Source organism: Cetorhinus maximus, chromosome 11 (genome assembly GCF_964194155.1).
Source record: "Cetorhinus maximus chromosome 11, sCetMax3.hap1.1, whole genome shotgun sequence".
Taxonomy (NCBI): Eukaryota; Metazoa; Chordata; class Chondrichthyes; order Lamniformes; family Cetorhinidae; genus Cetorhinus; species Cetorhinus maximus.
Window position 1 is genome coordinate 41,181,798 of NC_135889.1, and position 22,783 is coordinate 41,204,580.

At 44.9% G+C, this 22,783-nt stretch overlaps 1 long non-coding RNA gene across 1 annotated transcript; it reads left to right on the top strand.

Annotated features, from left to right (window-relative positions):
• Nucleotides 1-11,254: 11,254 nt before the first annotated feature.
• Nucleotides 11,255-17,369, top strand: LOC144686267 (uncharacterized). The gene is made up of 3 exons (XR_013577885.1): nt 11,255-11,333; nt 14,526-14,670; nt 14,833-17,369. It is a non-coding gene; the product is annotated as an uncharacterized LOC144686267 (long non-coding RNA).
• The last annotated feature ends 5,414 nt before the right edge of the window (nt 17,370-22,783 follow it).

Below are 22,783 nucleotides of genomic sequence, written 5' to 3' on the forward strand. Positions count from 1 at the left end.
AACTCACCAAAGCTCACTTGACAGCACCTTCCAAATCTGCGACCTCTACCACCAGAAGGACAAGCACAGAAGACACATGGGAACACCACCAATTGCAAGTTTCCCTCCAAGCCTAACACCATCCTGACTTGGGAATTTTTCAGTGTACTTTTACTATCACTTTGTCAAAATCCTGGAACTCCTTTCCTAACAGTACTCTGGGTACACCTACACCACATGGACTGCAGTGGTTCAAGAAGGCGGCTCACCACCACCTGCTCAAGGGCAATTAGGGATGGGCAATAAATGCTGGCCCAGCCAGCAGTGTCCACGTCCCATGAAATAATAAATAAAAAATTATGTCAATACATGCCGGGACCCATTGGATGGATGTGCAATGGTTAGATGCATGGTTGAAGAATTGTTTTGTGCAAGGTGCAGGGATGTGGAGGGCAGTGGAGGTGGTTGAGGTGGGGTTGTCATGGAAACAGGTGAAGGACTTCATTTGTCATGCTTTCCTGTGTCAGTCCACACAAGTTGAAACTTTGCACTGTTGGGGCATCCTCAATAGTAATCTGCACGGCTGGTCTGGCGATTGATGCCCCACCTTTAGCCTCCTCCTGCTCCTCCTCCTCTATGTCCTTCTTATCCAATGATGGGTGATGAGCCTTTTCATTCTCTTTCACCTACTTCCTGCTGCTGTGCAGGATGCAGCATTATCTTCCTGGACACCCTGGCTGGTGAATCCTGAAAAACCCCTCCAGGCCTATCCTGGCATTTTCAACACTTTGATGACTTACTCGATGGCGCACTTGGTGGTCATGTGGCTCTGGTTCTGATGCTCCTGTGCCTCATGGTGGGTGTTGCACAGGTGTCATGAGTCAAGTTTGAAGAGGTTATCTATTATCACCTACAAGTAAACCCTTAAGTCTGTTTCCTGGAATGAAAAATCCAGAATATTGGACTCTCACAGTATGAAGGCTCCATGACAGCTCCCAGGGAACTTATACAGACACCGCATGGTCCTTTTACTGTGATTACACATCAGTTGTTCATCGATGTTAGAATATCCCCTTGTGGTATAAAGAATGATCCTATGGTGGTGCTTAGAGTGATATGCTTGGACAATCGATGGTACTTTGTACCTGTGGGAACCCAGTCAGACAGGTGTTGTAGGGTGGCCAAGTTGTATTATTAATAATAGGGTTGATTTGCAGGCACTTTTTGGGTGGAAACATTGGGCAGAATTTTTCATTCATCGGGTGGGCATGCCCCAGACCCGAATGAGCATAAAATAATGCGCGATGATGTTGGGTGAGCGTCCCGACATTATCACACACTCGCGCGATATTTTGGTCGGTGACACACACGGGAGTTGGCAGCGCGCCTGTCAACAATTAAAAGGCCTATTAAGGCCATTAACAATGTCATTGATTTAAATTTTTCATTTGACAAAAAGGCCAAGTGGCATTTGCATTTTTAGCAAAACCTCATCCACGAGTGGGATGAGATTTCGACCCGTCATTAAAGAAAAACAAATTTTCATACTAATTTCTAACATGTCCCTGCTCACGTAGAAACATGAGGAGACATGTTTTCCAACATCTTAAAATACTTTATTTTTAACTTTTCATATCTTATGCTTTTCCAGCGTGTGCCCACACGCATGCGCGAACTTGCACGCTCGCCCTCCTCCCCCCGCCACACAGGCAGCGCTGAGCGCTGAAGCACGTGTTTCAAGCTGGGCGTGCCTTAATTGGCCTGCCAGAATGGAATCGCAATCCGACGGTAGTCGGCTTCCCGAACACTCCCGCCCGCCACCATCGAGCCCAACTGACGAGGACAAAATTCTGCCCATTAAGTTTATTTACAATGTACTCAGCAGCAACTACATGTGTGCTTTCAACTCCAACTCCATTTCTACACTGTATGCTGATGTAGCCCGTGCTACTCTCCTATTGGTTACAACAGATCATGTGATCTTCCCTAACGAGTATTATTCTTAAAGAGGTACATTATAGACTAAATAAAACCATAATTACTACATTCCTCCCCCTTCAACTCGGCTACACAAATTACATATATATACACAAGTATATATTTCTCAAAACAACATAATATTTACACTAGGTAAAGAATTTCCAATTTCAGTTTTTTAGATTGTTTCCTGGTACGTGTGGAACACCGGAGCTCCACAACTTTATATTCTTTGCCAGGAACCTCCTTTTCCAGAGTTGCCTGAACATCAGGTGCTTCAGTGGGCACTTGCAGTTCTGCATCCTCAACTCTTACAGGAACATCAGGCATGTCAGTCCTGGGTTGAGTATCCTCAACAGGAAATGCAGACCCAATCATGGTCACTGTTGGAACCAAATCTTAGTGATTTGTCTCCCCTTTCCTTAAATGGCCACATTTCCAGATGATCCGCGCATCCACCTCCACATGGTAAGATAGAGGTCCAGTAACCGCACTTATTTAACCCGGTAACCACTTCGAAGTTCTTCACATATACCGTCTCTCCTATGGTAAGTTTCCTCCCGTGACTATGCCAGTCATGTCTGGTTTTCTTGCTTCCCTGATTCCTTTCCACCTTCCCCTCTAAATTCAGCATTATTAAACTCAATCTCATCCTGAGATGGCGTTTCAACAATAACTCCGCAAGTGTGACACCTGTTGTTGTGTGAGGGGTAGTCCTGTAATGAAGAAGAAAGCGTGCTAGCTTGGTTGCCAAGGAATCGCCAGTTAGCTTTCTCATCCCTGCATTAAACGTTTGAACCGCCCTTTCGGCTAATCCGTTTGAGGAAGGGTGGTACAGCGCAGTTTTTACATGAGTGATAACATTGAGGCTGATAAACTGTTGAAACTCAGCACTCGTAAATGCCGTGCCATTATTGAAAATGACTACTTCTCATAGTCTGTGAAAGGCAAAACTCTGATGTAGTTCCTTAATTGTAGCAGTTGACATTGGTACTTCACCTCATATACATCCAACTATTTTAAATGGGTATCAACAATGAGCACAAACATTGTTCCCAGGAAGGGGCCAATGTAGTCAGTGTGTAACCATACCCAGGGTCTACTTGGCCACTCCCCTTTAATCTCGGCCTTCTTTTTGACTTCACGATTGGCCAGACTTCTCTCAGATGCAAGCTCAACTTATCTGAGCTCAGTGATTGAGTCTCCCAAAATGTCATTATCTGTCTGCTTCTTGGGAAAGTCTGCGACCTTTACTTCCAAAGCCTCTTTGTCTTAATTTAGCTGATTCTTCAGCTCTTCCATCCCTTTTGTGTATTTGTTTGCTGAATCCTGGAAAATTGAACTTTGTTGTGGCTTCTCTGCCAACTGACTCTTCAGTTTGTTCAGAGAAGTGCTGAATTATTTGTTTCTCTTCATACTTTTCCAGAGGTACAAACTTTGACCTGAGGGAATCCTGTAGTGTGTGAAGGTCTTTCAACAGGTTTTCTTTTTCCCATGAGGTTTGCTCACTTTGTCTCAAACTCTGTCATCAAATAGGGTATATTCGAGTTCCCTCTGCTGTTCTTACAGGTTTTGGTTTAAGACAGCCTGCATTTCTTCAGGTTGTTGAGTCTTCATACAGTCCTTTTCAAAACAGGAACACTTCCAGCTTCCTTTTGGAATCTCAGTGGCCAATCAAGGTTGGTTTCTCTTAGCCAATTTCGACCTAGAAGGCTTGGCCCTCTGCCTCTCAATACCAACACTGATAGTTTTGCCAATTGGCTTCCATAAAGGGCAATTACTCTGTTTATGCTTTTTACTTGAATATCTTCATTCATATATGTTTTTAGCTTCGTAGCTGTTTGTTCCAAGCTTAATTGATGTTCAACATTATTCAAATATCTGAAGGCATACTCTCCTTTTACTGCAGTGGAAGCTCCCGTGTCTAATTCCATTCTAACAGATTTGCCATTTACTTTTGTAGGCCGCCTAATTCCTTTTCTGCCATTATTAATAAAATTTTTATCTGTTAAGCCATTGCTTTTTGCTGGTCTGTTAATGCTGGTTGTTTCCTGCCTTTCCACAGAGTCCTGCGCTTCTGCGCCATTTCCAGCCAGTGCCTCCCTCCCAATGTGAAGGACGGCGCCATTTTGTGCTCCCTTGATTGCTTCTGAGTCCCTAACTGCGGTCTCCATTGCGAGCGCCAACTCCAGAGCCTTGCTGAAGTCTAAACTCGTTTCTGACAACAACCTTTTTTGAATAGCATCTTCGTTAATCCCACACACTACTCGGTCTCTTAACATGTCATTAATTGACATGCTGAACTCACAGTGCTCTGTCAGTTGTTTTAAGGCTGCTACATAGCAAACGGCTGTCTCTCCAGGGGCGTGACGCCTCAAATTAAATTTAAAACGCTGCTTTGTTATCGAGGATTTCGGCTGAAAGTGGTTTTTCACAAGATTCACCAACTCATCAAAGCTCTTGGAGTCTGGGGTGTTGGGTGCTATTAGACTACGAATTAGGCCATTTGCTTACTGCCACACATCGATAAGAGGATTGCTTACCTCTTTTCCTCCCCCAATACATCGCTGGCCAAAAAGTAAATCACAAAGCGTTCAATATAATGTGACCAGTCATCGGTGATCTGATCAAACAGTTTGCTGTGGCCAAATTGTGCATTGTGCAGGGAGATAACTTTGATGACTATGGTGAGGGCTGTACTTACAATCGATCTGCAGGGCACGGCTGATTCACTTTAGTTGCGTTTTCGTGGCTTTCCTTGGTGCCGTCGACTGGTCGTGTTTTACCTCATTGCCACTTGTTATATTCTACTGTGGGGTTGCTCTGCTTGCGAACTTGTTTGCATACTTATCTGTTGGCAAGTGAATTGATAACAATATAGTGCAGACGCAGAGACCAATATGAAATGCAGCACATGCTTTTTATTTACACAGACAACAGAGCACTAACATGATGTGTGCTTCTCCAACCAGACCCTACTCTAGACTAACACTTAACATTGTAGCCTGCGCTACACAGCAGTTGGGTAATACAGTCGCTGGTCAATCTGCTCACATCCTTTTAATTGTATTGCACCTCAGATTAATACACTCTTCCTCTCTTTCTCCTCCCCCTTTGTGCAGCTAGGCTCTGGCTGCACTCCCCAGAGGAACCATCACTCTCACCGTTATCCAACATGGAAAAACTGCTCTTGAGTGAGATGCATTCTGGGGCTTACCTCACTGCCTGCCTACCTCCCTTCTTCTGGCTGGTGGTCACCTATTCCTTCTCTGACTGCACTTCCTTAAGCTGTGGGGTGACCACGCCTAAAAATGTGCTATCCACCTATCTCTGAGCCTCGCGGATGCACTGCTGTGCCTCCAGCCAACACTCAAGCTCTGGAACCCAACGCCCAAGCTGGTCAAACTGGTGACACTTCCTGCAGATGTGGTCATCCAGACTACCAGGAGCATCTAAGACTTCCCACATACTGCAGGCCATGCAACACAGGGGGCTGAGCTTCCTGCCATACCTTTACTTAAAATTCTCTTACCCTAAATTTAAGTCAAGTAGGAAATTATTTAAGTTTCTTTCTTTTTTTAAAAAAAAAGCTCTTATCTTTTCTTAATGCAGCTTTAAAGTGGAGATAAACAACTTACCCACTACCTACCCATCGGCTCTCTGCTTCATCAGCATTTTCGAATTCTGGCGGGGTTCCAGTTGGGATTAGCTGCTGCTCCGACTGGTTCGATCTGGGCCTTGACCCCTCATGCTTTTAATGAGAAATTGCGCAGATGTCATTCAGCCCCAGGTTCGCACCGCTCCACCCCTGCTGCTGCTCTGACTGGCTCCGACGTGTTGAAGCTGGGTTCTTTCTGATTGAAAAATCAATTTTTTAACTACCCATTCGGTCTTGGGCATTAAAACTCCACCCATCTGTGCTTTCATTAAATCAGGTTCTATCTCAATAACAGTTTGTCATGGATGAAATCTGGAAAGAATCATGTTAAACAAGCCAGCATACACAATTATCAATCAAATTAACCATTGTCAAGAAAAAAATAGAATGGTTTTTAAAATATCCTTGATTTATTTCTCTTTTTTTTAAAATTTGTTTTCTTTGTCTAAATCTCATGAAGTTTCCTTTACACCAGTGTCCACATATTTATTCCAATTACTTACTTGCTGGGCGATTTACTGTGAAGAGATTGTCAAGTCATTTTGAATGTGCTTTCTGTAACTTGAACGTAAATTTGTTTTCAGAACTGATGCACTAAACAAGATATTTTTTTCTTATTTTACAAATGACTATGTTCATTGCAGTAACAGATTTTCATGACTTTATAATAATTTTCTGGATCATTTAACCTCACAATTGATTGTTCCATCATCCCATCTATTTAAAATGACTGCAAAGTATTGCTTTCAAATATTGTGCCTCTCTGATCTGGGATCAGTTTTGTTTTGCTTGAAGTCTTTGAGTAAGTAGCAGAACTGTGAAACATGAAAGAACAATAGAACAATCTATGATAAATGAAAGAAACTGCACTTCTCACTAATCCACATTTCAAATAATAATTCCCCCTGAAACCCATGGTAGTTAACTTTAAAATGCAACAGAGATATTTGTGTATGCCAGGATAGCCTCTGGGATTCTCCATCACAAGAATTTTACTGCAAGGCTTTGGGCAGAATTTTTCACTCAGAATGCGGCCACACGCCCAACATGCTCGAGTGTAAAATAGTGAGGTTGGGTGAGTGTCCCGACGCCATCGCACACTTGCGCAATGTTTCGCTCGGCGAGTGCACGCGGGTGCCAGAGCCGTGCCTGCCCATTAATTAAGAGGCCCGTGTGATTTCACGCTCATCGCACAGGAAAAATGGGCAGGCGGACAGCCGACAATTTCAAAAACCTCATCCAAGGGCGGGATAAAAACGGTCAGCAGCATTGCCAGTGTGAGTAGCGAGGAGTTTGGTAGATAGTTTGCTGCTGGTGACCTATTGGTATATGGCATTTTCATCTCTGTTCAGGGCTTCATTGTTAGCGTTTCCAGGCTTTATTTCAGGACTACTTGGTATCTCTAAGGACCTGGAGAATTAAGACCGTGTGGACTCTTCCAGGTATCAGATAATCTTCTGTTACCCTGATAATGGGGATTGTGGTCTCTGCTGGAGGCACCTCCTCTAAGGAGGAAGAGAGGGGCAGAAGGGAGAAGAGGTCAGGTGTCCCAGTGCAGCTTCCAGGGGAGCGACCTGTGGGAGGAGAAGCGCAGGCACAGGGGAGGGGCCACAGAAGACACCACTATCCTGCTGCCAGGGTTTACAAGCAGTGATGCAGCTACCTCAATACGTCCAAGATGCAATGATGAAGGAGGCTCCACTTCTCCAGGGAGACAGTGACCTTCATCTGTCGGATTGTTGGGCCTGAGATCAGCTCCAACTGTGTGGGTGGACACCCCATGTTAGTGGCTCTGAAGGTCATGGTGGCTTTCAACTTCTATGCCTCCAGCTCTTTCCAGGGCTCAGTGGGGGATCTGTGTGGAGTCTCACAATCAACTGTCCACAGTTGTGCCAAGCTGGTGACAGTAGCTTTGTTCAGGCGGGTATTGACTTTTATTCATTTCCATATGGATAAGACCAGCCAGACACAGTGAGCCAGAGGCTTCGCGGCCATTGCTGGCTTCCCCCGTGTCCAGGGTGCAATAGTCTGCACAGATGTGGCCATCAAGGCACCAATAGGTGAGCCCGGTGCCTTCGTCAACAGGAAGGGCTTCCACTCCATGAACATGCAGATAGTGTGTGATCACAGGATGCAGATTCTGCAAGTCTGTGCAAGGTACCCAGGCAGCTCCCATCACGCGTACATCCTGAGACACTCCCAGGTGCCGGGGGTCTTCAGTGCTCCAGCCTGGCTTGATGGATGGCTGCTGGGTGACAAGGGCTATCCCCTCAGAAGGTGGCTCATTACACCTCTCTGCCACTCAAGGACAGAGGCAGAGCAGCAATATAACAGGAGCCATTCCTCCACAAGGGCGGTGATAGAGAGAACAATAGGTCTTCTGAAGACTCGTTTCTGATGCCTGGACCATTCAGGGGGAGCACTACAATACCCCGCAGAGCGGATGTCACGATTAGTAGTTGCATGCTGCACTCTCCACTACCTGGCACTGGCAAGGGGGATCCCACTGCAGGAAGAGGGAGTTGACGCAGCTGCACAGGCCACAGATGATGAATCCAGTAGTGAGTCTGAAGATGAGCACGGTGAGGTGAACACTGAGGGCATGGAGGCTGAGCTCTGTAACCTCCAGGCAGGCAGGGACACCAGGGACACCTTGATCCAACGCTCCTTCAGCTAGGCTGCCAAATAAGTGCTACCACCTCATGCCAGGGATGCCGCCTCTATCCCGGATGTCTGAAATGGCCCTTTCCTTTGACCCCAAGTCCACTCAGTGTCTGTGCAATAAAATTTCAAGCCACCGACATCCAGCATTACAAACTGGTGTACCCTGCACCGCATTAAATAAAAAAGGTGGAGCATACTCAGGCCATTACGACAAAAGGAAATTTATTGCATGACAAATCACAGTCAAAACAAATTAACAGAACTTTCTCTGGTCTTCAACCCCAAACCAGTTAAAATAAACAAAACATTGCACAACAGAAGGTCACCCGTGACCAGTGCCTCTTGTGCTCATGATGCCTTAAACTTACATTTGTGAGTTCTACATCTTTGTGCTCCCCCCTCGCTGGCACTGGCACTGGAGACAACCTGCTGACTCTGTTGCCCTGTTGGCCTTGATGGTCTTGGCGGTCGTCCTCTGGCCAGTGGATCCAGTGCTGGCCCCGCCTGGGTGGGAGTGGCCATTTTCCATGGCTGGCATCTCCCCAGTCACCGCAGCCTCATCAGGTGCCACATTTACTGGCAAAAGGGTGGAGGAGCTGCTGCCCTCATCCAGAGCAACCTGTGAGGAGCCCACAGAGACAACAGGCAGCTCGTGTGCCAACTTGAGCTCACTCTGGGCCTTCCTGTATACAACTGATGGACAGGCACCTAGCTGGGATACTGGGTGGCTCATCCATCTCCCACATGGACACTGACAAACTGAGGTCAGTGCCTGTGTGAGGGCTTGCAGGTCCGAGCGCAACCTCAGGAACCCTTGATTCCCTTCCTGGAGCTGCCTCTCCACGAGAGTCACCACTCTCTCAGTGGAGGAGGCAGTGCGCTCGGCCATGAGGGTCAATGCAGTACTCATGCTCCGCATGGACACCTCCGTAATAGAGACCATAGCACAAATACTCTCATGGATCTCCGCCAGATCCTCGACATCCAGCATCTGCCGCCTAATGGATGACCCCAGTGGCTCATCATCTGCCTTCAACTCAGCATCATCCTGGTCTCCAGCAGTTCTCCGACTGCTGGCACCCTGGACACTCTCTGCCTCTGCCTGCTCCTCAAGCGAGTGTGAAGTGCCCTCACCAATGTGCACCGACATTCTAGCTGAAGATCTAGTGCACACCAAGGTGCTAGTATCCACACTGGGGCCTGGTTTGGAGAGCGGCTGTGATGCAGGTGCACCAGGAGCCTGGCGGTCCTCTGGCATCAGAAGTGGATCTTCGGGGTCCTGCGATTGGGTACATGGTGGCAAACATAAGGGAGAACAGTGATAACATGTCATTAGTTAAAGTCACCACACTGTCACTGTGCATGCCAGGCACCCTGGTCAGACAATGGAGTTCTGCATCATGGCGCCATTATCTTTCAATGATCAATGGGGAATCCAGTTTTGAGGCTCCCATCAATGAAGAGACTACACAAGAATGTTTGCATCATCTGAAACTCTCACCTCTGTGCACTGCACTCTTACCTTCGTCTGACACCCCAGCCTCTCTGCGGCCGGTTGACTGAGGTGTGTGCTGGCTCTTCAGCTCAATGGTATCCTGCTCGTATCTGGTTAGGATTAGGAGGTTTGGGGGCCTCTGCCAGTCTGTGACCTTTCAATGCTGTTATGGGCCGTCTTCTCCTGAAAGGACAGAGGAGCATTGATTAGCCCACTCTCCACCTGCAGCACCATTGCAGCCTGGCCAACCCCACCTGAGGAGCACCTTGCAGGGCACATCTGAGTTGTGGCCCTTGAGCCACAACGCATTCAGCCCAAGCAGCCAGGGCTCATCCCCTTGGCCAGCTCCGGCATCATTGGCAATTGGCAGTCAGACTCTTAACACCCCTCAACTCCACAGGGGGATGGCCAGCCCTTAACACTTCAACACACTGATCCATGCCAACACGGTACTCACCCTTTCTGAGCACAGCAGCAGGTCGCTAAACCTCCTGCGGCACTGGCCCCAGGTGCGCCGCACCACATCATGGCTGCTGACCAGCACTGCCACCTCCTCCCATGCTCTTTTTGTTAGATGCAATGACTTCCCCTTTTAATCCCCGGGGCTAAGGGTGTCCCTCCTGGCAGCCGCTCCCTCCAGGAGGGCCGCGAGGCACTCACCAGAAAAAACTGGGGGGAGGCCGAGTGCCCGCCCGACCTGCCCTCCCGCCTGGCATCTGCAGCCGCAGTTGTATCCATAATTTTTACTCTGCTGCTGACAACACTGAGGATGTCTTTGTCACCGGCAGCCTTCCAGGGCCTGACTGTGCCCGTTTTAAACCGGCTGCCGGGCTGCCATTGGACCCAGCGACTGACAGGCCCCCTCCCCACCTGCCCCTTCCTGACCATTGGGGAGCCGCCGTTCATGCTTGGTGGGCCTTAATTGGCCAGCGTGAAATCGCAGTCGGGGGCCGATCGCGGGCGTCGGGCCGTTTCCTGGCTGCTCACCGACCTCAAAATTCTGGCCTTTAATATTTTCCAACAAGGAAAACCTTAATGCCACATCAATCTAGGAGGAAGAATTTCTTGAAAGGGTACTTCAAAAAGGGTTTATGCTTTAATCACTAAGCAAAATTTTTAACACATTTCATTTTGGAATGAATTTACAATGCTGCTACTGATAGGAGTTAGACTCCATTACAATGGCATTCATGATATTAGGGTAAATTTTTCTGAGGGCTTCCACTGTTCTGGGCAACAACCCACAAATGAGTTGAATACGGGAAGCATGCTGAAATTTCCTGATGACCCTCGTTAGCAAATTGAGGGCCGACTTAGAGCAAATGGACGTGCACAATTGGAGCAGACGCTGCACTGCCCACTGGCTGACAGGAAATTTAAGCACTGAGAAGGTCTCAAAGGCCTAAGGCTAATTAGACAGGTTAGGAACAACAGGAAGCCAATCTAAGGGAGTGCTGCTGAAGCATTGTTTACTGTCTCTGAGGTTCTTGGCAGAAGGCAAGTGACTGTTTTGGCTGCTCCTAACAGTTTAAGTGTCTTTAAAATTCAAGCTGCCTTAAGGTATTGTATAAAATGGCTTAAATATATTCTTAACTGAAAGTCCTCCTTGGAGTGTATGTGCTTTTGTTGTTTCCCATGCTTCTATGTTCCATTTCATGTTAACGTTTGTCTGCATCTTTGGAAAGCTAGGCTGGCATCAGCACAAAGAGGAAAGCAAAGGGCACATATTATCATGAACCAAGCACAAGAGTGCTGCTGTAGGCTGTGGTAAGTTGGAGGGAAGTGCTGCACCCCACCAATTAGCAATAAGTCTGACAAGCTACTGGACATAGAAAGGGCGTTAGAGAATCAGCAGCTTGTTTGACACACTAGTTTTCACAGTGTAAAGTAGACTAATCAGCACACATTTGACAATACAACCAATTTCCTGAGCAACTGAACTCTAGTAGTATTGAACCATGCACATGGCTAGAGTGCCAAAAGAGGTTCACTGACCTCATCAGAAGGAGCAAGATGGGTACCGCTCAATGTTGATTGTCACCAAAGGAAAGAAGATTGCTATGAGCACATTAATGCACCTGTCTCTCACTTTTTTACAACTTTGACGACAGCTAATTCCCATAGTATGACCACTGCTGAAAGCTTCCAATCCAAATGCTTCCTTATTTTGCAAGGCAGGGGTTAGGGGCGAGGATGAGGGTGAGGGCGAGGGTGGGATGGTGGTGTGTAGGCAGGCAGTAATGGCCCAGGCTAAGATTCTGGGGACATGGCTTCAATTCCCACCATGGCAGCTGGTGGAATTTAAATTTAATTAATAAATGTGGAATTGAAAAGCTGGTCTCAGTTATGGTGATGATGAAACCATTGTCGAATGCTGTAAAAATTCACCTGGTTCACTATGTCCTTTAGGGAAGGAAACCTGCCTTCCTTACCTGGTCTGGCCCACAGCAATGTGGCTGACTCTTAAATGGCCTAGCAAGCCGCTCTGTTGTGTCAAACTGCTATGAAGTCTAAATAAAGGATCAAAACTGGATGGACTACCCGGCATCGACCTAGGCATTAGAAACGACAATGGCACACCCAGCTCTGTTGACCCTGAAAAGTCCTCTTTACTTGTGCTAAAATTGGGTGGGCTACTCCACAGGCTAGTCAAGCAAGTGTCTGACATAATCATACTCACAGGATCATTCCTCACCGACAATGTCCCACACACCACCATCTCCATCCCTAAGTATGTCCTGTCTCACCAACAGGACACCAGATGTTGTGACACAATGGTGTGCAGTCGAGAGGGATTTGCCCTGGGAGTTCTCAACATTGACTCTGGACCCCATGAAGTCTCATAGATTCAGGTCAAACATGGGCAAGGAAACCTCCTGCTGATTACCACGTAACGCCCTCCCTCAGCTGATGAATCAGTGCTCCTCCACCACTTGGAGGAAGCACTGAGGGTGGCAAGGGCACAGAATGTACTCTGGGTGGGGGACTTCAATGCTCATCACCAAGAGTGGCTCAGTAGCACCACTACAGACTGAGCTGGCTGAGTTCCAAAGGACATAACTGCTAGACTGGGTCTGCAGCAGGTGGTGAGGGAACCAACAAGAGGGAAAAACATACTTGACTTCGTTCTCCCCAATCTACCTGTCACAGATGCATCTGTCCATGACACGTATCAGTGAAAGTGACCACCACACAGTCCCTGTGGAGAAGAAGTCCCATCTTTACACTGAGGATACCCCCCCCCACCCCCCCCTACCACCCACATCGTGTTCTATGGCACTACCGCCGTGCTAAATGGGTTAGAGTTTGAACAGGTCTAGCAACTAAAGACTGGGAATCCATGAGGCGCTGGGGGCCATCAGCAGCAGCAGAATTGCACTCGAACACAATCTGTAACCTCATGGCCCAGCATATCCCCCACTCTACCATTACCAACAAGCCAGGGCAACAATCCTGGTTCAATGAAGAGTGCAGGAGGCCATGCCAGGAGCAGCACCAGGTTACCTAAAAATGAGGTGTCAACCTGGTGAAGCTACAGCACAGAACTACTAGAGTTCCAAACAACATAAGCAGCAAGTGATGGACAGAGCGAAGCGATCCCACAACCAACGGATCAGATCTAAGCTCTGCAGTCCTGCCAAATCCAGTGGTGAATGGTGGTGGACAATTAAACAACTCACTGGAGGAGGAGGATCCACAAATATTCCCATCCTCAATGATGGAGGAGCCCAGCACATCAATGCAAAAAACAAGGCAAAAGCATTTGCAACCATCTTCAGCCAGAAGTGCCGGTTGGTCATCCATGTCAGCCTCCTCCAGAGGTCCCCATTATCACTGATGCCAGTTGTTATAGAGTTGACTTTCCAGGCAACTTTTCTTGGTGGAAACATTGAAATTTATTTACAAGACAGCAGCAGCTACATGTGTGCATCTAACTCTATAAGGTTTCCCACGCTGCTAACTCATTGATTTACACAGATCATGTGATCTTACAACATCAAATTATTCTTAAAGCTACAGTCCTATGTTTATCAAAAACTATAATTACTATACCAGTCTTTAGTCAATTCGATTCACTCCATGTGATATCAAGAAATGGCTGAAGGCATCGGATACTGCAAAGGCTATGGGCCCTGACAATATTCCTGAAATAGTACTGAAGTCAGGAGTATGATGGAATACTCTCCACTTGCCTGGATGAGTGCTGGTCCAACAACACTGAAGAAACTCAACATCATCCAGGACAAAGCAGTCTGCTTGATTGGCACCACATCCACCACCTTCAACATTCATTCCCTACACCACTGATGCACAGTTGCAGCAGTGTGTACTATATACAAGATGCACTGCAGGAACTCACCAAGGCTCCTTCAGCAGCACCTTCCAAACTCACAACCCCCTACCATCTAGAAGGACAAGGGCAACAGATGCATGGGAACACCACCACCTGGAAGTTCCCCTCCAAGCTATCATGGCTTGGAAATATATTGCTGTCCCTTCACTGTCGCTGCGGAAGAATCCTGGAACTTCCTCCCTAAAAGCACTGTGAGTGTACCTACACCACATGGACTGCAGCAGCTCAAGAAGGCAGCTCATCACCACCTTCTCAAGGGCAATTACGGATGGGCAATAAATGCTGGCCTAGCCAGCGAAGCTCACGCCCTGTGAATTTTTTTAAAAATGATGTACTTTTCTCTCTTTCTGCCACTTCCCACAATGTAATAGCTTTCATCCATATTTCTTTTCCTACAGGAGAACGCATCATGTGCCAATGAAAGCAGGGGAAGCATCGATAACAGATCTCAGGTCTCCACCACCCCCCTTTGATACATACAAATATACCAAACCTTGGAGCTTGTGGCAGATGGAGAAGAGGAAATGTTAGAATCAGCAAGGGGTTAGTCTCACAATGTTCCTTCCTGAATACCACAGTATGCACTCCTGTCATAATGGCTCTCATTCAACCATTTCAGGAGCCAGCAAAATGTATGTCTCTGCTAAATTAGAACAAGCATCCTTAGTGTCCTTCTGTAACACTACCCTTTTCATTTTCTTGCAGACTTCAAGCATTAGCCTTTCCCAGCACTCAATGAAATAATCCCATAAGAAATAGAAGGCTAAGAGCGGCATTGAGGAGAAATATTTTCACCCAGAGGGTGGTGGGAGACTGGAACTGACTGTCTGAAAGGGTGGTTGAGTCAGAAACTCTCGTAACATTTAAGGAGTATTTAGATATTCACTTGTGTTGCCATAGCTTCCAGGGCTATGGGCCAAGTGCTGGGAAATGGGATTAGTGTAGTCAGATCTTTGTTGACCAGTGCAGACATGATGGGCTGAATGGCCTCCTTCTGTGCTGTAAATGTCTGTGAGAAGTATTAGCTGGTTTTATCAGCAGAATTATCATTGCAATTAGCTTACACACTCACTAACCCAGAAAAATCATCTGTGAACATTTAGATTTACAGCAGGACAGGAGCACAAGTGCTGTAAAGTTTTTTTTTCCCCTTTCACGAGATGTGGATGTCATTGATAGGACCAAAATTTGTTGCCCATCTCTCATTGCCCTCTTACTGGGCCATTTCAGAGGGCAGTTAAGAATGAATTACATTGCTGCCTCTCTGGAGTCAAACGTAAGAATAGCAGATTTCCTTCCCCAAAGGGACACTAGTGAACCAGATGGATTTTTAGGGCAATCACTTCATGGTCATCATTACTAGGAATTGGCTTTCAATTCCAGATTTTATTCACTGAATTTTAAATTCCACCAGCTTCCATTGTGGGATTTGAACCCATGCCCCCAGAGAATTAGCCCGGGCCTCTGGATTACTAGGGCAGTGACATTACCACTATGCCACCATCTCCCCCTAAACTAACGGTGCAGGAAGTTTCCCATTAGAGGGGAAGTTACCTCTCTTTCCAGCTCCTCAGAGAACCAGATCCCAACGATCCAGCTTTTCAGAGAAGGATGTTTTCTGAGAAAAAAAGGAAGGACGACGGGAAGAAGGAAAGAAAGTATTTATATACATACTTCACAATCTTTGAAGTGTAGTCACTGTTGTAATTTAGGAATAAGTTGTTGGGTCATTGATAATCTATCCAGAAGCTTCCAAACAATTGCACCAATTCTGGAGGACACTGATAGTTGGACTGGAGAACTGCAGAGATCTTTCAATGGAATGGAAACTGCAAAGCCACCTACGGTGCAACCTGTTGCCAGAGAGGCTGTATTGAGAGCTCAGGCAGCTATTACCCAGGCCTTTGGAATGCACTATCACCACATCATTGGCTACAGTTACTGTTCAGTGTACTCAATTGAGGTGAAATGTGAGAAGAAGCTTCTGCAGTGTAATTGATGCCCGCACACCTGGGCAGCTGCAAATCCCAAGGTGCAGACTCATGGAGCGTCCAAAAAGATTCAGGACAAATACGGCCATGGAATGTGAAACCAGCTCTCGGGGTGTGGGTACATCCTGAACATCATTCCATCCACAGCAACAACTTGCATTTAAAAAGCACTTTTAATGTAGCAATCTGCCCTAAGGCACTTCATGGGAAAATCAGATCAAAATTTGAAAGCAAGCCACATAAAGAGATATTAGAGGAGGTAACCAAAAGCTTGCTCAAAGAAGTGGGTTTCAAAGAACAACTGAAGGGAGGGGTGAGAGATAAGAAGAAAAGTTTCGCGTGGAAATTCCAGAGCATAGGGCCGAGGCAGCTGAAGATACAACCCAAATTGGAGCAAAGGGAATAGTAGTGTGTTGCTCTTGAGCAACTGCTAAATAATTACAATTTGTTGTAAGAAAATAGCAGCAAAGTAGAGATTTCTAACTCCCGCAACTTTGAATTGAAAAGTTGAAAATCAATAAATGTAGCACTTAACCAACAATTCACAGCAGATAGATTTCAAATAGCTGATTTACAAGAAAAACAATCTCTTCATCATAATGGAATATTTTTCTCAGCTGCAAGTATGATATAAAAGATCTAAAATGAATAAATTTCGGAACTTCAACCCTAGGTAATTAGAAGCAAAACATATTACAAAATACGAATTGAAATCTTGACATCTTTATGTATGCAATGGGGAGTATTAACCTCTGCTGACTTTGCTCCTAATCAAGCTGAGAAAAGTAGCCCTAACTGCACTAAGTTGGGTTTCAGCCACTTGCTAGAATAGCCGTCCTCATGGACTTCCAGAACAAGATTGCCTATTAATGCAATTCCTGAGTGGCTTTGTGCTGTTGATTGATATTCACTAGGCCAAGATTAACCAAACTGATTTCACTTCGGACTGTTCCAGCCAGCACATTAAAGGACCTTGGCTGCGTCTAGGTTTCCCTGAGGATTTGAGCCTAAAGGCAAAAAGGTAGTGCGGTAACGAATTGTGCTACCATTCTTTTTTGGCTATCAGAATTTAGAAAAAAAAAATGACTGGGAGTTTAATTTAAGAAATCTCAATGAAGAATAATGCTAATTGCAATAAAGGATTTAATTGAACTGTTAAACTATTGAAGAATACTATTGTTTTAGATGTTTCAGTATGAAAATATTTAGGTGACATATATTCGCAAATATTAAAAATAATAATGAAGGATGGATATTGCGTACGTCTTCACCAATCACGCAAAAGGCATTGTGCAAACACATTGTGGATTCATTTATTAAGAACAGGCACATGTGAAGATATATACATGGTTAGAAAGCTTGAGGACATCAGAGCTGCAGAGCTATGTGCCTGTGTTCTGCTGCAGGCTGAAGTAAAACTAAGGTTCGATCACATGACATACTTCCCTTAAATTGATGGCATGCTGCTGTTCCTTAAAGGCATATGAGCATGTGTGTGAATCAATATTTTCAAAAAAGTCTCTTTTCAATCAATATCTTTGGGGTTCCTCTTGGACAATTCTATCTCTTTAACATGAATCCAATAATGAGATTCCAAGAAATTCATGCAATTCAGAAACTAAGGTCTAACCAATGTTTTGATTACTAGGTAAAGATGCCAATATATCATCTGATACACAATGTTAAAATGATTTCATAAATGCTTTGCATAAAGTCCCTAATAATATAAATCAATATATCATTAAGGTGATGGTGAATATAATGGCTAACTTTCAACAAAGGTGAGTCTATTGTATGCCCTATGTACCCTTATCTGAATCTTGCAGTAAGAGTACACGTCTAGTTAAAATTTAAGATTCAGCTATGCACTCTTATAGCTTTTAGCTTCTTCATGAGTGCAACATGAAGCATTAGCTTAAAAGGCTTCTGAAATTCAGTGAAAGGAATCTAAGTGAATTTCACAAGGGTAATTTTCACTGTGGGTGTTATGTGGATCTCCCAGGGAAGATGAGGTACTTTGACTTTCTGTCTGAATTTGAATGGTTCTAAGGGAAATAGCGCACTTTGTTTCTGTATTATCTTTACTTACTCTAGTATGTGTGTTTGCGTGTGAGTGTGTGTGTTGCATGTGTGTTGTGTTTTATGTGTGTCCGTATCTCGTATGTATGAGTGTGTGTTTATGTGTTTGTGTGTGTATGTATTATGTGTGTGTGTTGGGTGATTGTGTGTGTGTGTGCATTGTGAGTGTGTGTGTTGTGTGTTTTATGTTTGTGTGTGTTTGTGTGTGTGTATTGTGTGTGTGTGTTGTGTGTTTTATGTGTGTGTCTGTTTGTGTGTGTACGTGTGCGTTGACTTTCTCTACCTCAAGCATAGGAAACAGCCAAATGCAATGAAAACCAGCTTTTATTTGCACCTAATTTCTTTGAATCAGCCACACTTTCAAAGAAAAAGGATGGAAGCAACTGTTGCCTACAATGATTGAACAAATAGACTTGAGTTTTGTAGTGAGAATTAACACCCAAAACTTTAGGAAATATTACCCTAATTTGTATCCTTCTTCAATAAATGTCTCCACAATATTGTTATCAAGCTATCCCTGTTGGTATCTAATATTTAAATTCAGGACTTTACATCCAGACTACTCATCCCAACTTGAATGGTGGTACAGTCTTCAAGGATGCCTGCCTTCAGATCCTTCTATTTTTGTGCTCAATTTCAGCTACACATAACTTTTTAAAAAAAGTTGAACCACTCCAACTATTCAAAAAGATGTTACAAAATAAAAGCGCAATGAATGTCAAATGTAAAGGTTCACTTGTCACATGGGTGGGAATGATGAACATTTAACACATGCAACCAGGGCTGTATCAGCATAAATAATACAATTTCTGGCAGGATCCGCTTGTGCTCGGTAAAACCAGAGCAGGAAATGCATGTAATGCACGGATTGGGCGAAGGCCGAGAACTACTGATCCTCATTCCTTTTTTCCAGCCAGTTATACCCATTGTTGGACCTAATCACTTGGAAAATCAAGGCTGTCCTTTTCTCCACCCAACCAATTGTTCAACTGGACTCTCTTCTTGTTATTGACTATCTTCCCTCTTTCTCAAACACTTGATTAGAATCTGCTATTTCCTCTTTTGGCCTTTGCTTGTATTGTATTACTGTAGTACACAGTCAATTTGATATAATGCCAACAATTTGTAAACAGAAGCCTAAGATCTCCACATAGATTGCCCTTTTTAGATTCAACCTGGTACTTGGTCTCCTGGTCTTAGAGTAATAGAATGATAAAGCACAGAAGGAGACCATTTGTGCACATGCTAGCTCTTTGAAAAAAGTCTCTGATTAGTCCCACTCCTCTGCTGTACGCCCACAGCCCTACAAGTTACCACTTTCAGGTATTTATCCAGTTCCCTTTTGAAAGTTAATATTGATTCAGCTTACAAAACTCTTTGAAGAAGTGCATTCCAGAACACAAGTTGTGTAAAAAAAGTTCTTTCTGATTCTTTTACTAATTATCTTCAGTTACCCCCCCTTCTGGCACCGGAAATAGATGTCACTTATTTATTCAATCAAAATCTTTCATGATTTTGAACACCTCAATCAAGTCTCCTTTTAACTTTCTCTGCCCGAAAGAGAACAGCTCCAGCTCCTTCAGGCTCTCTACATAATTTTAACCTCTTCCTGCTGGTGCCATTCTAGCAACATTTTTTGCCCCCTCTCCAAGGTTTTGACATCCTTGCTAAAGTGTGGTGGCCAGAATTGGCCACAATACAACAGCTGAGGCATACCCAGTGTTTTATAAAGGGTTCAGCATAACTTCCTTGTTTTTTTATACGCTGTCTCTGTTTGTAAAGGCAAGAATCCCAACTGCTTTTCTGGCCTTCTTAACTTGCACTGCCACATTTAATGACTTGTGTACATAGACCACCAGGTCTTTGTATCTGCACCCACTTTGAAATGCTACCATTTAGTTTATATCGTTGCTTTTCATTCTTGCTTCATACTTCTCTGCATTAAATATCATCTACCATGTATCTGCCCATTTTACCAATCTCTTTATGCCCTCTTGAGGTCTACTACTATCTTCCTAACTGTTTATTAGATTCCTAATTTTTGTAGCATCTGCAAACTTTGAAGTTATGCCCTGTTTAACCAAGCATAGGTCTTCAAAAAGATCCCAAACCTGATCCTTGGGGAACACTATTACACATTTTGCTCCAGTCTGAAAAACAATCGCTCACAAATACCTTCTGCTTTCTGTCCCTTAGCTAATTTCATATCCAGTAAGCCACTGCCTTCTTTAATCCCATGGGTTTCAATTGTGCTAGTAAGTCTATCATATGGTGCTTTATCAAAAAATGTTTGAAAGTCCAAATACAAGACTACTACTGTACCTACCCTTATCATCCCTCTCTATTACTTTATTAAAGAACTCAATCAAGTTAGCCAAACATGATTTGCCTTTAACAATTCTGTGTTGGATTTTGTTTTCTATCCCATGTTTTTCCAATTATGAGTTAATTTTGTCTTGGACTATTGGACTGAATTTTCCCATGGGCTTTGGCACCCTGGTGTTCGGACCAAATGGGGTCCCAAACTCATACTTGCTGGCAATAGACTGGCACAGGGATATTCCTGGAGGCGGCTTCCTAATTGTACAGTGCTTGCTCTCTTGATGTTGCCAGCCCAGGAGTCGGCAACTCTTAAGCCTCGGCAGCTCCTCTGAGAGAGGTGGGCGTGCTGAGGTAGGTAATCCAGAGGGCAGCTCAACATGCCCTCGGTGGGGGGGGGGCAATTTTAAATAAAGTCTCGGTGGGGCCTAGCAGGTAGGCCACTCCAGATGGTTTGTCAGAACCACAGACATGGCCTTTCCTCTACTTTGGGAGAATGAGCCTCTGGCTGCAGGATGCGCGTTAAGCTCCATTAATGCTGGTAAGTGGCCCCTAATTGGGGCCTTAAATATGCAGATTGGCTGCCTGCCTCTGTTCAGCAGGCAGCCAATCCATCTCCCTGCTCACCAGTGGAAACTTCCCCAGTGGAAGAATTGCATTGGGCAGCCATTCCAATGCAGCTGCCTACTAATTTCCCAGCCACCCCCATCTCCGAGGCCAGCAGCCCGGGACCAGGAAAATTCTACCCATTGTTTCTACCCATTATCAACGTTAAGCTGATTGGTTTGTGGTTGCTGGGTTTGTTTGTCCCCCCTTTATGAATATGGAGCTAAATTTGCAGCCCTCCATCCCACTAGTGCCACACCTACATTGAAGACAATTCATAAGATTGTGGCCAAAGCTTCCACAATGTCCACTCTTACTTTGCAGAACAACCTGGGACGCATGCTACCTAGGCTGGGTGCTTTTTCTACTTTGAGCACTGCCAGCATTTTGAGGATCTCCTCTTTATCTATCTTTATCCCATTCAATTCCTCTACTACCTTATTCTTTACCGCGATAATGGCAGCGCCCTCTTATTTAGTAGAGACAAATGCGAAGTACCCCAGCCATACCTTCTGTCTTCACAAGAAGATTGCCTTTCTGGTCCCTAGTTGGTTCTATGCCCTTTAACTACCCTCTTACCACTTGTATGTTTACAACAACTAATAAATACCAACAAGATTTGGGCTGGCACCTGGTATTGGAAAATCATGCTGTTCCTGGAGCCTGTGTACCATATAATGATATAATATCACTTCCCAATCCATTAATATTGGTGCAATTAAAGGGTTCATTAGCCATAACAGAATGTAAAAGCTCTGCTACAAATGGGTTCCCTTTTGGTTGCCAGCTAATCTATTCTCAAACACTCTCCTTGACCCTCTTAGCAATAGTCTTGGCAGTACCTACACCCTGCCACTCTCTGCATTGCTGCAAAGTATGTCACCACATTGTGTTTGTAGCAGTAGCTTCACATTCTGTTATGGCTACCAAACCCTCTAATTGCACCAACACTAACTGAGCTGGAAGATGACATATCAATATATAAAATGCACAGGCTTCAGGATCAGCATGAATCTCTAATTCCAGGCTCCACTCCAAACCTTGTCATAATCTATTAGTTTAAACACTAATGATAACACTTCACAATCACAAAGTAACCATGTTTCTAGGTCATATATATGGGCTGCTTCATTATACAACTGAATCAGGACAGTTTTAATCTCTTGCTCAGAGAGATTCTGTTCTAAACAGAATCTTTCATTAAATCTGCTCCAGAGGAAAGCCTAATTAATATTGTTAAGAAATTTAAACATTATCACACACAGGTCATTCGAAGTGCATTGAGCTACTTAACTACTGTTTACAAGGTTACCCACCCTTTTCACAATATCTGGTTTACTGGATATTGGTTAGGCTGCTCCAAGAACACCCACTTATGTTAGACCAAAAACCCAAATTATACTATATTCCACTTCTTGAAAGCTTAACAGGAATAAATAAAATTGCTTATTTCAATTATCTAAGCGAGTGTGGGCTGTCTCAACCTTGTTCGAAGTGGAGATGAGTCAAACTGTTCTGACTCATAGGCCAGAATTTTCCGGCTGACATGCGGGTGGTGTAGCCCGCATAAAATGTCGCGCACTGACGTCGTGCGAGCGTGCCGAGGTCAGCGCGCGGCATCGCGATATTTCGGTGGGCGGGCGCACTCAGTTCCCCCGCCA